The following is a 13,724-nucleotide window of genomic DNA, read 5'->3' on the forward strand; positions in this document are numbered from 1 at the left end:
GTCCACATACTCAACTATCACTTAGTCCTTCATAATTGCTAACACTCGCATAATACTTGTGGTTACGGAGTTTTAATCAGACACAGAGAAAGATAGGGGCTTATAGTTTTGCCCCACAACCTTTTACCTCAAGGGTAATGTCAACAATAATAATTCATGCTCCCCCACATCCAATTAGATATATATATCATGTTCTTTACAACATGTTGAGCTTGCCAAAGGATAAAATGAAAAAGGAAAGGTGAAGATCACCGTGACTCTTGCATAAGGTAGAGGAAAATAATAAAAGATAGGCCCTTCGTAGAGGGAAGAAGAGGTTGTCATGCGCGTTTAGGGTTGATGCACAAAATCTTAATGCAAAAGAACGTCACTTTATATTGCCCCTTGTATGTGAACCTTTATTATGCAGTTCGTCGCTTTATTGCGTCCACAACAAGTTCGTACAAAGCTTATTTCTCTGCACTAATAAGTCATGCATATATAGAGAGCAATTTTTATTGCTTGCACCGATGACAACTTACTTGAAGGATCTTATTCAATCCATAGGTAGATATGGTGGACTCTCATGGCAAAACTGGTTTAAGGGTATTTGGAAGCACAAGTAGTATTTCTACTTAGTGCTGAGAATTTGGCTAGCATGAGGGGGAAAGGAAAGCTCAACACGTTAGAAGATCCATGACAGCATACTTTATCTCAGATGTAAGAAAACATAACTCATTATGTTGTCTTCCTTGTCCAACATCAACTCTTTAGCATGTCATATTTTAATGAGTGCTCCCAATCATAAAAGATGTCAATGATAATATATCTATATGTGAAACCTCTCTTTCCTTATTACTTCCTATTAATTGCAACGATGACCAAAGCTATATCTGCCAACTCCCAACAACCTTTAATCATCATACTCTTTCTATGTGAAGTCATTACTTTCACTAAGATCAATATGAACTCTTTGATTCTTTTTATTCTTTCTCTTCTAATCACCCAAGATCATGGCAAAATACTCAAGCCCTTGACTCAACACTAATCTTTATTATATAGCTCACGGACTCGATTACAAAGAAGGATCATAAAGCGAAACTCAAAACTAGATCATGCCATGACTTTATTCTACTAAATCAAGATACTACTAAATAGATCAAACTAAGAAAAACGGTAAAGATAGGAGTTGTGATGGTGATATGATACTAGGGCACCTCCCCCAAGCTTGGCAGTTGCCAAGGGGAGTGCCCATACCCATGTGATTATCTCTCCTTCTTTGTTGTTGGTCCAGCCATAGTGTTCCACCTCCCCATATACTCTTGGATTTGCAATATAATCAGCTATGTAGCTCTCTCCCTCCGAATCTTGGGACGACATCTTGTTCCAATCTGCAGCAGCAACAGCTCGAAACGAAAACAGAGGATATTTGCGTGATACGAGAGTCAAAACCTTCGGGAGTATATATAATGAATTTTTATCGACCAAAATATGTATCGTGCAAGGAAATGGAGTCCGGAGGGCACACGAGGTGCTCACGAGGTAGGGGGGCGTGCCCAAGGGGGTAGGGCGCGCCCTCCACCCTCGTGGAGGCCTCGTGTCCTCCCCGGACTGCTACTTATTTTTCTATTTTTCTAAATATTCCAAAACGGAGAAATATTGCCTTAAAAATTGTTTTGGAGTCGGTTTACTTACCGTAACACATACCTATTCCTTTTTGGAGTCTAAAACAGGCTGGAAAGTGTCCCTTATCTATTCCTCCGGGGTTACGGTTTCAATAATATTGGTTTCAACATTTATAGGATTACCTGAGATATAGTGTTTGATCCTTTGACCATTTACCACCTTCGGATATGTGCCTGCAAAGTTGTTGATTTTTATGGCACCGGAGCGATAGACCTCCTCGATAACGTAGGGACCTTCCCATTTGGAGAGAAGTTTTCCTGCAAAAAATCTTAAATGAGAGTTGTATAGCAATACATAATCACCTACATTGAACTCACGCCTTTGTATCCTTTTGTCATGCCATCTTTTAACTTTTTATTTAAACAACTTGGCATTTTCATAAGCTTGGGTTCTCCATTCATCAAGTGAGCTAATATCAAATAACCTCTTCTCACCGGCAAGTTTGAAATCATAGTTGAGCTCTTTAATAGCCTAGTATGCCTTATGTTCTAGTTCGAGAGGTAAGTGACAAGCTTTTCCATAAACCATTTTATACGGAGACATACCCATAGGATTTTTATATGCAGTTCTATAGGCCCATAATGCATCATCAAGTTTCTTGGACCAATTCTTTCTAGACCTATTGATATTCTTTTGCAAAATTAATGTGATCTCTCTATTGCTCAATTCTACCTGACCACTAGACTGCGGGTGATATGGAGATGCAATTCTATGATTAACGTCATATTTAGCAAGCATCTTACGGAAAGCACCGTGAATAAAGTGTGAACCACCATCAGTCATAAGATATCTAGGGACTCCAAACCTCAGAAAAATAACTTCCTTAAGCATTTTAATAGAAATGTTATGATCAGCATTGCTAGTTGGAATAGCTTCTACCCACTTAGTAATGTAATCAAAAGCAACTAAAATATGAGTATATCCATTAGAGGCAGGAAAAGGTCCCATATAATCAAAGCCCCAAACATCAAATGGTTCAATAACAAGTGAATAATTCATAGGCATTTCTTGATGTCTACTAATATTGCCAATTCTTTGACATTCATCGCAAGACAAAACAAACTTATGGGCATCCTTGAAGAGAGTAGGCCAATAAAAACCGGATTGCAATACCTTATGTGCAGTTCTATCTCCAGCGTGGTGTCCTCCATAAGCTTCAGAGTGACACTTGCGTAGGATCTGTTCCTATTCATGCTCAGGTACACAACGTCTAATAACACCATCTACTCCTTCTTTATAAATATGTGGGTCATCCCAAAAGTAATGTCGCAAATCATAGAAAAACTTTTTATTTTGTTGGTATGTGAAGCTAGGTGGTATAAATTTAGCAACAATATAATTAGCATAATCAGCATACCATGGAGTGCTACGAGAAGTGCTTATGACATTTAATTGTTCATCAGGAAAGCTATCATCAATAGGTAGTGGGTCATCAAGAACATTCTCTAACCTAGACAAGTTGTCTGCAACGGGGTTCTCAGCTCCTTTTCTATCAACAATATGTAAATAAAATTCTTGCAGCAGGAGAACCCATCTAATTAGTCTAGGTTTTGCATCCTTATTTTCCATAAGATATTTAGTAGCAGCATGATCAGTGTGAATAGTTACTTTAGAATCAACAATATAAGGTCTAAACTTATCACAAGCAAACACAACTGCTAAAAGTTCATTTTCGGTAGTAGCATAATTTCTTTCAGCACTGTCTAGAGTCTTACTAGCATAATGGATAACATTTAATTTCTTATCAACTCTTTGCCCTAGAACAGCACCTACAGCATAATCACTAGCATCACACATAATTTCAAAGGGTAAATTCCAATCAGGTGGCTGAACAACAGGTGCAGAGACTAATGCTTTCTTAAGTATTTCAAATGCTTCTACACAATCATCATCAAAGACAAATGGTACATCTTTTTGTAATAAATTTGTCAGAGGCCGAGAGATTTTTGAGAAGTCCTTACTGAACCTCCTATAAAATCCGGCGTGACCAAGGAAACTTCTTATACCTTTGATGTCCTTGGGACATGGCATCTTTTCGATAGCATCTACCTTGGCCTTATCAACTTCAATACCTCTTTCAGAAACTTTATGCCCCAAGACAATACCTTCATTAACCATAAAGTGGCGCTTTTCCCAATTCAAGACAAGATTAGTTTCTTCACATCTCTACAAAACTCGAGCAAGATTGCTCAAGCAATCATCAAAAGAGGAACCATAGACGGAAAAGTTGTCCATGAAAACCTCACAAATCTTTTCACAGAAGTCAGAGAATATAGCCATCATGCATCTTTGAAAGGTAGCAGGCGCATTACATAAACCGAAAGGCATACGTCTATAAGCAAAAGTACCAAAAGGGCATGTAAAAGTAGTCTTTGATTGATCCTTAGCTGACACAAGTATTTGAGAGAAACCAGAATAACCATCTAGGAAGCAATAATGTGTATGTTTGCATAATCTTTCTAGCATTTGATCAGTAAAAGGTAAGGGGTAATGATCTTTCTTAGTAGCTTTATTTAATTTGCGGAAATCAATTACCATCCTATAGCCTGTGATAATTCTCTGTGGGATCAATTCATCTTTATCATTAGGGACAATAGTAATACCTCCCTTCTTAGGGACACAATGGATAGGACTTACCCACTGACTATCAGCAACGGGATAAATTATACCTGCCTCCAGAAGCTTGAGTATTTCTTTTTTTACCACTTCTTTCATTTTAGGATTCAGACGTCGTTGAGGATCACGAACTGGTTTGGCATCCGCTTCCAAATTTATTTTATGTTGACATAGAGTGGGGCTGATGCCCTTAAGATCATCCAGAGTATATCCAATAGCGGCACGGTGCTTCTTTAGAGTTTTCAATAATCTTTCTTCTTCATGCTCCGAAAGGTTAGCACTAATAATAACAGGATATATTTTATTTTCATCAAGATAAGCATATTTAAGATTATCAGGCAACGGTTTAAGCTCAAACACGGGATCACCCTTGGGTGGAGGAGGATCCCCTAGGATTTCAACAGGAAAATTGTGTTGCAGAATAGGTTCCTGTTTAAAGAATACTTCATCTATTTCCCTTCTTTCATTCATGAACATATCATTTTCATGGTCCAGCAAATACTGTTGTAAAGGATCACTAGGAGGTACAGCAATAGAAGCAAGACCAATAATTTCATCCTTACTAGGCGATTCTTCCTCACGATGTTGTTTACTAAATTTAGAGAAATTAAACTCATGAACCATATCATCCAAGCCAATAGTAACAACATTCTTTTTGCAGTCTATCTTAGCATTAACAGTATTCAAGAAGGGTCTACCAAATATAATGGGTCAAAAGCTATCTTGTGGAGAACCAAGGACAAGGAAATTAGCAGGATATTTGGTTTGTCCACACAAGACTTCAACATATCTAACAATGCCCAGTGGAGAAATAGTATCTCTATTGGCAAGTTTAATTGTGACATCAATTTCTTCTAACTCAACAGGTGCAATATCATGCATAATTTCTTTGTATAAGTCAATGGGTATTACACTAGTACTAGCACCCATATCACATAAGCCATGATAACAATGATCTCCTATTTTAACAGAAATAACAGGCACGCCTACCACGGGTCTATGTTTATCTCTAACACAAGGTTTAGCAATTCTAGCAGTTTCACCCTGGAATTGAATAACATGCCCATCGATATTATCAGACAAGAGATCTTTAACAATAGCAATATTAGGTTCTACTTTGACTTGCTCAAGAGGTGTATAAGTTCTAATATTGCTTTTATGAACAACAGTTGAAGCTTTAGCATGATCCTTCATTCTAACAGGGAAAGGTGGTTTCTCAACATAAGAAGTGGGAACAATAGGATCATTATAAGTGACAATCTTTTCTTCAACTTTAATAGGTGCAGCTACTTTTACTTCTATGGGAGGATGATATTTAAACCACTTCTCCTTGGGGAGATCAACATAAGTAGCAAAAGATTCACAGGAAGAAGCTACTATCTCAGAGTCAAGTCCATATTTAGTGCTAAACTTACGGAAAATATCGGTATCCATAAAAGATTTAACATAGTCAAACTTAGGTGTCATACCTGACTCCTTACCTTCGTCGAGGTCCCAAATTCAGAGTTGTGTTTAATTCTATCCAATAAATTCCATCAAAATTCAATAGTCTTCATCATAAAAGAGCCACCACAAGAAGTATCGAGCATGGTGCGATTGTTATCAGAAAGCCGAGCATAAAAACTTTGCATAATCACTTCTCTTGTGAGCTCATGATTGGGGCATGAGTATAACATTGATTTAAGCCTCCCCCAAGCTTGAGCGATGCTTTCTCCTTCGCGAGGCCAAAAATTATATATATAATTGCGATCACGATGAACAAGATGCATAGGGTAATACTTTTGATGAAATTCCAATTTCAATCTTTTGTAGTTCCATGATCTCATATCATCACATAGCCTATACCATGTCAATGCATCTCCCTTTAAAGATAAAGGGAAGGCCTTCTTCTTAACAACATCATCGGGTATACCTGCAAGCTTAAATAGTCCACAAACATCATCCACATAGCGTAGATGTTCATCAGGATGCTTTGTTTCATCTCCTGTAAAAGTGTTAGCTAGCAGTTTTTCCATCAAACCCGAAGGAATCTCAAAAGGAGTTTCATTTTCAATAGGTTCAGTAGGTTGAGTAGGTTGAGGAGCAACTCTTTGCTCTACTGGACGGGGTGAAGATACCCCGAACAAGCCCCTCAGATAATCACTTTCCATAGTAACAAGTGACAGAAAATTTCAGCACACTAAATAAATTTTTCCTTACCAAATTCCACCTACCAAAGGCGCTTCACTCCCTGGCAATGGCGCCAGAAAAGAGTCTTGATAACCCACAAGTATAGGGTATCTATCTTAGTCCTTTCGATAAGTAAGAGTGTCGAACCCAACGAGGAGCAGAAGGAAATGATAAGCGGTTTTCAGCAAGGTATTCTCTGCAAGTACTGAAATAAGTGGTAACAGATAGTTTTGTGATAAGATAAATTGTAACGAGCAACAAGTAACAAAAGTAAATAAGGTGCAGCAAAGTGGCCCAATCCTTTTTGTAGCAAAGGACAAGCCTGGACAAACTCTTATAATAGGAAAAGCGCTCCCGAGGACACATGGGAATATCGTCAAGCTAGTTTTCATCACGTTCATATGATTCGCGTTCGGTACTTTGATAATTTGATATGTGGGTGGACCGGTGCTTGGTTACTGCCCTTACTTGGACAAGCATCCCACTTATGATTAACCTCTATTGCAAGCATCCGCAACTACAACAAAAGTATTAAGGTAAACCTAACCATAGCATGAAACATATGGATCCAAATCAGCCCCTTACGAAGCAACGCATAAACTAGGGTTTAAGCTTTTGTCAGTCTAGCAACCCATCATCTACTTATTACTTCCCAATGCCTTCCTCTAGGCCCAAATAATGGTGAAGTGTTATGTAGTTGACGTTCACATAACACCACTAGAGGCTAGACAACATACATCTTATCAAAATATCGAACGAATACCAAATTCACATGACTACTAATATCAAGACTTCTGCCTTGTCCCCAGGAACAAACGTAATTACTCACAAAGCATATTCATGTTCATAATCAGAGGGGTAATAATATGCATAAAGGATTTGAACATATGATCTTCCACCAAATAAACCAACTAGCATCAACTACAAGGAGTAATCAACACTACTAGCAACCTACTAGCACCAATCCCGGACTTGGAGACAAGAATTGGATACAAGAGATGAACTAGGGTTTGGAGATGAGATGGTGCTGGTGAAGATGTTGATGGAGATTGCCCTCTCCCGATGAGAGGAGCGTTGGTGATGATGATGGTGATGATTTCCCCCTCCCGGAGGGAAGTGTCCCCGGCAGAACAGCTATGCAGGAGCCCTAGATTGGTTGCGGCAAGGTTCCGCATCGTGGCGGCGGAGTCTCGTCCCGAAAGGTTGCTTCTTATTTTTTTCTCATCCAAAGACTTCATATAGGAGAAGACGGGCGTTGGAGAGCCACCAGGGGGACCACGAGGTAGGGGGGCGCGCCCAGGGGGGCGCCCCCACCCTCGTGAGTAGGGTGTGGGCCCCCTGGCCTTCATCTTTGGCGATGATTTTTCTTTATTTATTCTAAGATATTCCGTGGAGTTTCAGGACTTTTGGAGTTGCGCAGAATAAGCTTCCAATATTTGCTCCTTTACCAGCCCAGCATTCCAGCTGCCGGCATTCTCTATCTTCATGTAAACCTTGTAAAATAAGAGAGAATAGCCATAAGTATTGTGACATAACGTGAAATAACAGCCTACAATGCAATAAATATTGTCATAAAAGCATGATGCAAAATGGACGTATCAGGGAGTCCCGAGGAGGGGACAACCCACCAGGGCGTGCCAGGAGGCCCAGACGCGCCCTGGTGGGTTGTCCCCACCTCGGGTGCCCCCTGGACCGCCTCTTTGCTCTATAAATACCCCAATATTCCAGAAACCCTAGGGGAGTTGACAAAATATTCATCCAGCCGTCGTAGAGTCCAGAACCACCAGATCCAATCTAGAGACCATCACGGAGGGGTTCACCACTTCCATTGGTGCCTCTCCGACGATGTGTGAGTAGTTCTTTGTAGACCTTTGGGTCCATAGTTAGTAGCTAGATGGCTTCCTCTCTCTCTCTCTTTCTCTCTCTTGATTATCAATACAATGGTCTCTTGGAGATCCATATGATGTAAGTCTTTTGGCGGTGTGTTTGTTGGGATCTGATGAACTTTGAATTTATGATTAGATCTATGTTTTTATCCATGGAAGTTATTTGAGTCTTCTTTGATCTATTATATGCATGATTGCTTATAGCCTAATATTTCTTCTCCGATTTTTTTGGCAACCTTGATCTATTTATCTTGCAATGGGAAGAGGTGCCCGGTAGTGGGTTTGATCTTACGGTGCTTGATCCCAGTGATAGAAAGGGAACCGACACACATGTATCGTTGCTACTAAGGATAAAAAGATGGGATCCATAGCTGCCGCAATAGATAAACGGATCTCGTCTACATCATGTCATTGTTCTTATTGCATTACTCCATTTTCTCATGAACTTAATACACTAGATGCATGTTGGATAGCGGTCGATGTGTGGAGTAATAGTAGTAGATGCAGGCAGGAGTCGGTCTACTAATCTTGGACATGATGCCTATGTAATGATCATTGCCTGGATATTGTCATGATTATTTGAAGTTCTATCAATTGCCCAACAGTAATTGTTTTCCCACCGTTTGCTATTTTTCTTGAGAGAAGCCACTAGTGAAACCTACGGCCCCTGGGTCTCTTTTCATCATATTTGCCTTTGCGATCTATCTTCTCTTGCATTTATTTTCAGATCTATTAAACCAAAAACACCTTGCTGCAATTTATTTGTTCCATGATCTATTTATCCTATCTACAAATTTACCTCACGTCCTTTGCCTATCTTGAGGCGCCGTATCCCGACAGGGATTGACAACCCCTTTAACACATCGGGTTGCGAGGTGTTGTTATTTGTGTGTAGGGGTTGTTTATGTTGTGTTGCTTGGTTCTCCTACTGGTTCGATAACCTTCGTTTCATATCTGAGGGAAATACCTACCGCCGCTGTGCTGCATCATCCCTTCCTCTTTGGGAAAACACCAACGTAGCTTTAAGCGACATCAGTGGATGGCAAGTATAGGTGTCCGGATATGTTATTCCTTTCTGTAAAACCGACTTTGTACAACCCTAAGCCCCTCCAGTGTCTATATAAACCGGAGGATAGATCGGAGGCAGGATCACAACATTGCTAGGCTAGCTGATCTAGGGTTAGCCGAATCGATCTCGAGGTAGATCAACTCTTGTAACCCCTATACCCTCGAATATAATCAAGCAGGAGTAGGGTTTTACCTCCATTAAGAGGGCCCAAACTTGGGTTAAACACTTTGTCCTTTGTTCATAGTTACCTTCGGTCCTCAGACATACAACTTGGGCCCCCCTGCCCGAGATCTGCCGGTTTTGACACCGACACCAGGAAACTCTGAATTCAGCAACGAGTCTCGCATGAGAAAGAAGCATGCCTTGCACCAACAAGCTTGACTTGTCCATTAGATGGCATCGTTTTCATCGCATCGCCCCACGGCACCAAAACTCGGACTTCATGCTTAGGACATGTACAATGGTCGACGACGAAGGACATGCCCCAACCCTGCCCCTCTTGCCATCTTCATCCTTGCCACATGATTTACAGGGTCACCAAATTGCCACTGACAAGTGCCCGTCCCTCCCACTGATGCCTGCTCCAAGGACGATGCCCCCAAGAGAGAAGCGACTTAGAAGAGTTGTCATCATCTGATCCACGGATCCGAGATTTCCCTCAGAGCTGCCCCAAGTGGATGGGAGGATAGCTACCCCGGCTATGCCTCGAAGTAAGTAATGGATCCCACGGCATCGCCGCTGCTGACTACAACCACCATTTAAAAAAATCACCTGGCACATTGCCTCACCAACCTCCAGTATGAGCTCGGGCATGGCTGATCCATCATAGCACCATTCATCTCACAAGCACTAACAAGCTGCCGAGGGACCACCTCGATGTTGCAGCCACAACACAACCACCATGTACTAGCGACAACCAAAACTGCAGAGATAGGATAACGGCCGACCACGTGCAGTCGCAACATGATCATACCTCCCCGCCCGCATCCACCTGAGACGCATGCAGAACAACACCTCATGTTGTGTTGGCTGTCGCATGCACTTCTTAGGAAAAATATCTGACCACAGCTTTGGGGTTATCGTCAAACATGAACATATGTACGAAGAACCAAATAAATACTCCCTCCGTCCCGAAAAACATGTCGCAACGGTATTTTTGTGAAAAAGTCCTTCAGGTTTATCTGACCGAACCCGCGGTCCAATCGTCTCCTCCGCCATCTCCCTCAGTTCCACTAGATCCCCCGCAACACCGGCGACCTCGCGTAGCTCAAGCACACCGCCCCGCCACGCAGCTCCACCGCAACCCCGCGTGGATCCACCTCTACCCCGCGCAGCTCCCCCGCTCCCGTTTCCCGCATCCCTAAATTTTCAAGCTTTCCCCCATCCCCTTCCGGAAAATCGGCGCTTGCTGCCCGTCGATTCTCCACTACCACCACCAATCCCGGCCACCGTCGAGAGGGGAGAGCAGGAGGAGGAAAAGGTCACTGGCGCCGGCAAGATAGGGGAGAGCAGGAGGATAAAAAGGGACCAGACGAGTGGCAGCGGGTGGTGGCGATGCACGGCACGGTCACTGGAGAGGCGTCTGCGGTGGAGCTCATCGGCGTCGCGTATGCCAGGGCGTCAAAGCCGACCAACGCATCCGCCGCCTCGTCTCCTGGAGTGGGCGGCCGCAACTACAAGGGCGCCTCCACGTCCGCCGTGCTGGCCTGCCTGGCTGGCGGCAATAGCTGGCACTAGGACGACGACGGCGGTAAAATTGAGGAATTGCAGGAGGTCAGTCGTCCACATCCCTCCTCTGTTGGTGAAGCATCATGGAGTAATCCTGTTAATTTATCTGCTGTTGTCTGTGGTCCAACGCCTATTAATTTTACTTCAGAAAGAATTCCAATCCATCTACTGCTATTTGTTGTGTGTATATACTGTTAATTGATCTCCAGATTGTGGAGCTGTAAGGAATATCGTGGACTAATCCTGTTAATTGATCATGTGTGATTGTCTCCGTGAGTAGTCCTGTTAATTGTCCCTGTGTACTGTCTAATTGTTCATGCAACATCATGGATTTTTATGACCTGAACTTATCATGTTGAATAAAATTAATGGAGAAGGGATTCATTCTTCTTCAGACCTTGTTTGTTTCTTTCTGCTTGAATGCATGGTGTACAGTACAAGTTCATGAACAAGGGACCTTTTTTTTGCAATTGCAAACTCTGAATGCTCAAGTCTGGAAGTGTTTACAAATTCAGAGTCCACATGACTACTGGTCAAATAATTCAGTGTAAACCTAGTCTGAAACTAGTAGAGCTCTTGGTGATATACAAATTCAGTGTAAATAGAAATCTGCGACATGACTACTGATCATGTATGCAAGGTGTTGCTACTGGATGAGCACAATAACTACTCAGTAGATTTTGATTAAAAGTTTGACACCTGATCATGTATGCAAGATGTTTCTACTGGATGCATGGATGCATGACTGGGACATGACTACTCGGTAGATTATGTACTCCAAGTAGACAAGATCATCTAAGTTAGACCAAATTGTGAGATTCAAATAAATTCAAATTAATCCAAAGGCCTTGACTAAATTATTCGGATTAATTTAGACAATTCAAATAAATCTAAATAAATCCAAATAATTCCAAATAAATTAAAAAATCAAATAAATATATTCTTTGGATTGATGATCAAAGTTCAAAGAATTAGCCTGAATGCACATTGATGATCCCAGAGAATGAGCCGTTCAAATCAGCTAGGCTTGAACTTTGATGATTTTTTTAGTTCAAAGCACTTTGAGTACTCCACAAATTTCAGTAAACTTTCCTACACTGGACACTGTAAACTTTCAGTACACAAAATTCAGTTATCTTTTCAATAGGAAAATTTATGTAACAAATCTCAGAAGCTTGCATTTTCCTACTCTTGTTAGCAATAGTCATTATCAGTTTACTGTCCATTTTAGCCTAGCCTTCAGGTATCTTTTCACCCATTTTTCTGTCCATTCAGTTATATTTTCAATAGGAAAACCTCTGTAACAAATTACAGTTTACTGTCATTATCAGTTTACTATCCATTTTTGTTTTGATTTCAAAAAGTTGCCCATTAGTCACATTTTTGTCCATTGGCTATCATATTGTAGTAGTGAAAATGGGTGCAATTCCTTGCCTCAAGTGGAGCATCGACATAACTTGACAGTATATGGGTGTTTCCTAATTTAATCTTGTTTTCTAGTTCTAATTTCAAATACAGATCAGACTGTATTGTGTATATCTACATCTTGGAAAATATGTTCTAATTTAGTTTCTGAAATTTACAGTATTGGTCATCCTAACTGAAACATGTTATGATGTTCAGTTTGCTCATGTTTTAAAACATGATAAAATTGTTATACCTGAAGAGCAGAGGCACCGGGCAAGTTTGATCTTTGATCTGATGTAAAAACAGTTTGATCTTTGATCTTGCTACAGATACTGCTGATATCGATCAATTGCTGCTAAAGAAGATACTGCTCCTACAGATACTACTGCTACAGATGACAGTCCTCTGTGTTGATCAATTGATCTGCGGCTGATACTCTGCTTAACTGATCTCTTGATCTGCAGGTGAGAAGTAGAGGATCTACTACTGGGCGAGCAGTGAGGTGTTGGGCGTGGAGGAGGAGAAGCGCTTGGGCTTGGAGGAGGAGCGGTGCCTAGTCGTGGAGAGGAGGTGCTGGGCATGGAGGAGTAGAACAGGCAACCGGAGCTTAGGCGTGGGCGGGGGAAAGTCCAGGGACCGTCAATTTGGTGGGCGTCGGCGGGGATGGGCGGCGGAAATTACCGGTGACCATCACTCAGGTGGGCAGCAGGGGAGCTCCGGCGACAGCTCGAGCAGGGGAGCAGCAGCACGAGCCTGGTGGAACAGGATAAGCAGGAGGATGAGCTTGAGGCCCAGGCGCTCTCGGGAGCTTGAGGAGGACGAGATCCATCGGAGCTTGGTGGCGGGAGCTTGAGGAGGACGAGATCCACAGGATCTTGGTGGCGCAGGTCCTACGCGACAGCGGCGGAGGGGATAGCGGCGGGAGTGGCTTACGGCAGCTTAGGTCCTGGGAGGCGGTGGCGCGGGTACTGGGCAGCGGAGGAGCAGGTACCGGGCGGCGGAGGATATGGCCCTGGGCGGCGCAGGCGACGGATCAGTCGACGATGGCCTTGGCCCGATGCACGGGAGCTAGATCGGGTGGAGGAAGACGGAAGGACTTGTTTGTTAAAGATTCGAAGATACAAGGGGTTTTTGTGCAAAATTTACATTGCACTATGCTTGCGACATGTTTTTCAGGACGGAGG

This window comes from Triticum aestivum, chromosome 3B (genome assembly GCF_018294505.1).
Source record: "Triticum aestivum cultivar Chinese Spring chromosome 3B, IWGSC CS RefSeq v2.1, whole genome shotgun sequence".
Classification (NCBI taxonomy): Eukaryota; Viridiplantae; Streptophyta; class Magnoliopsida; order Poales; family Poaceae; genus Triticum; species Triticum aestivum.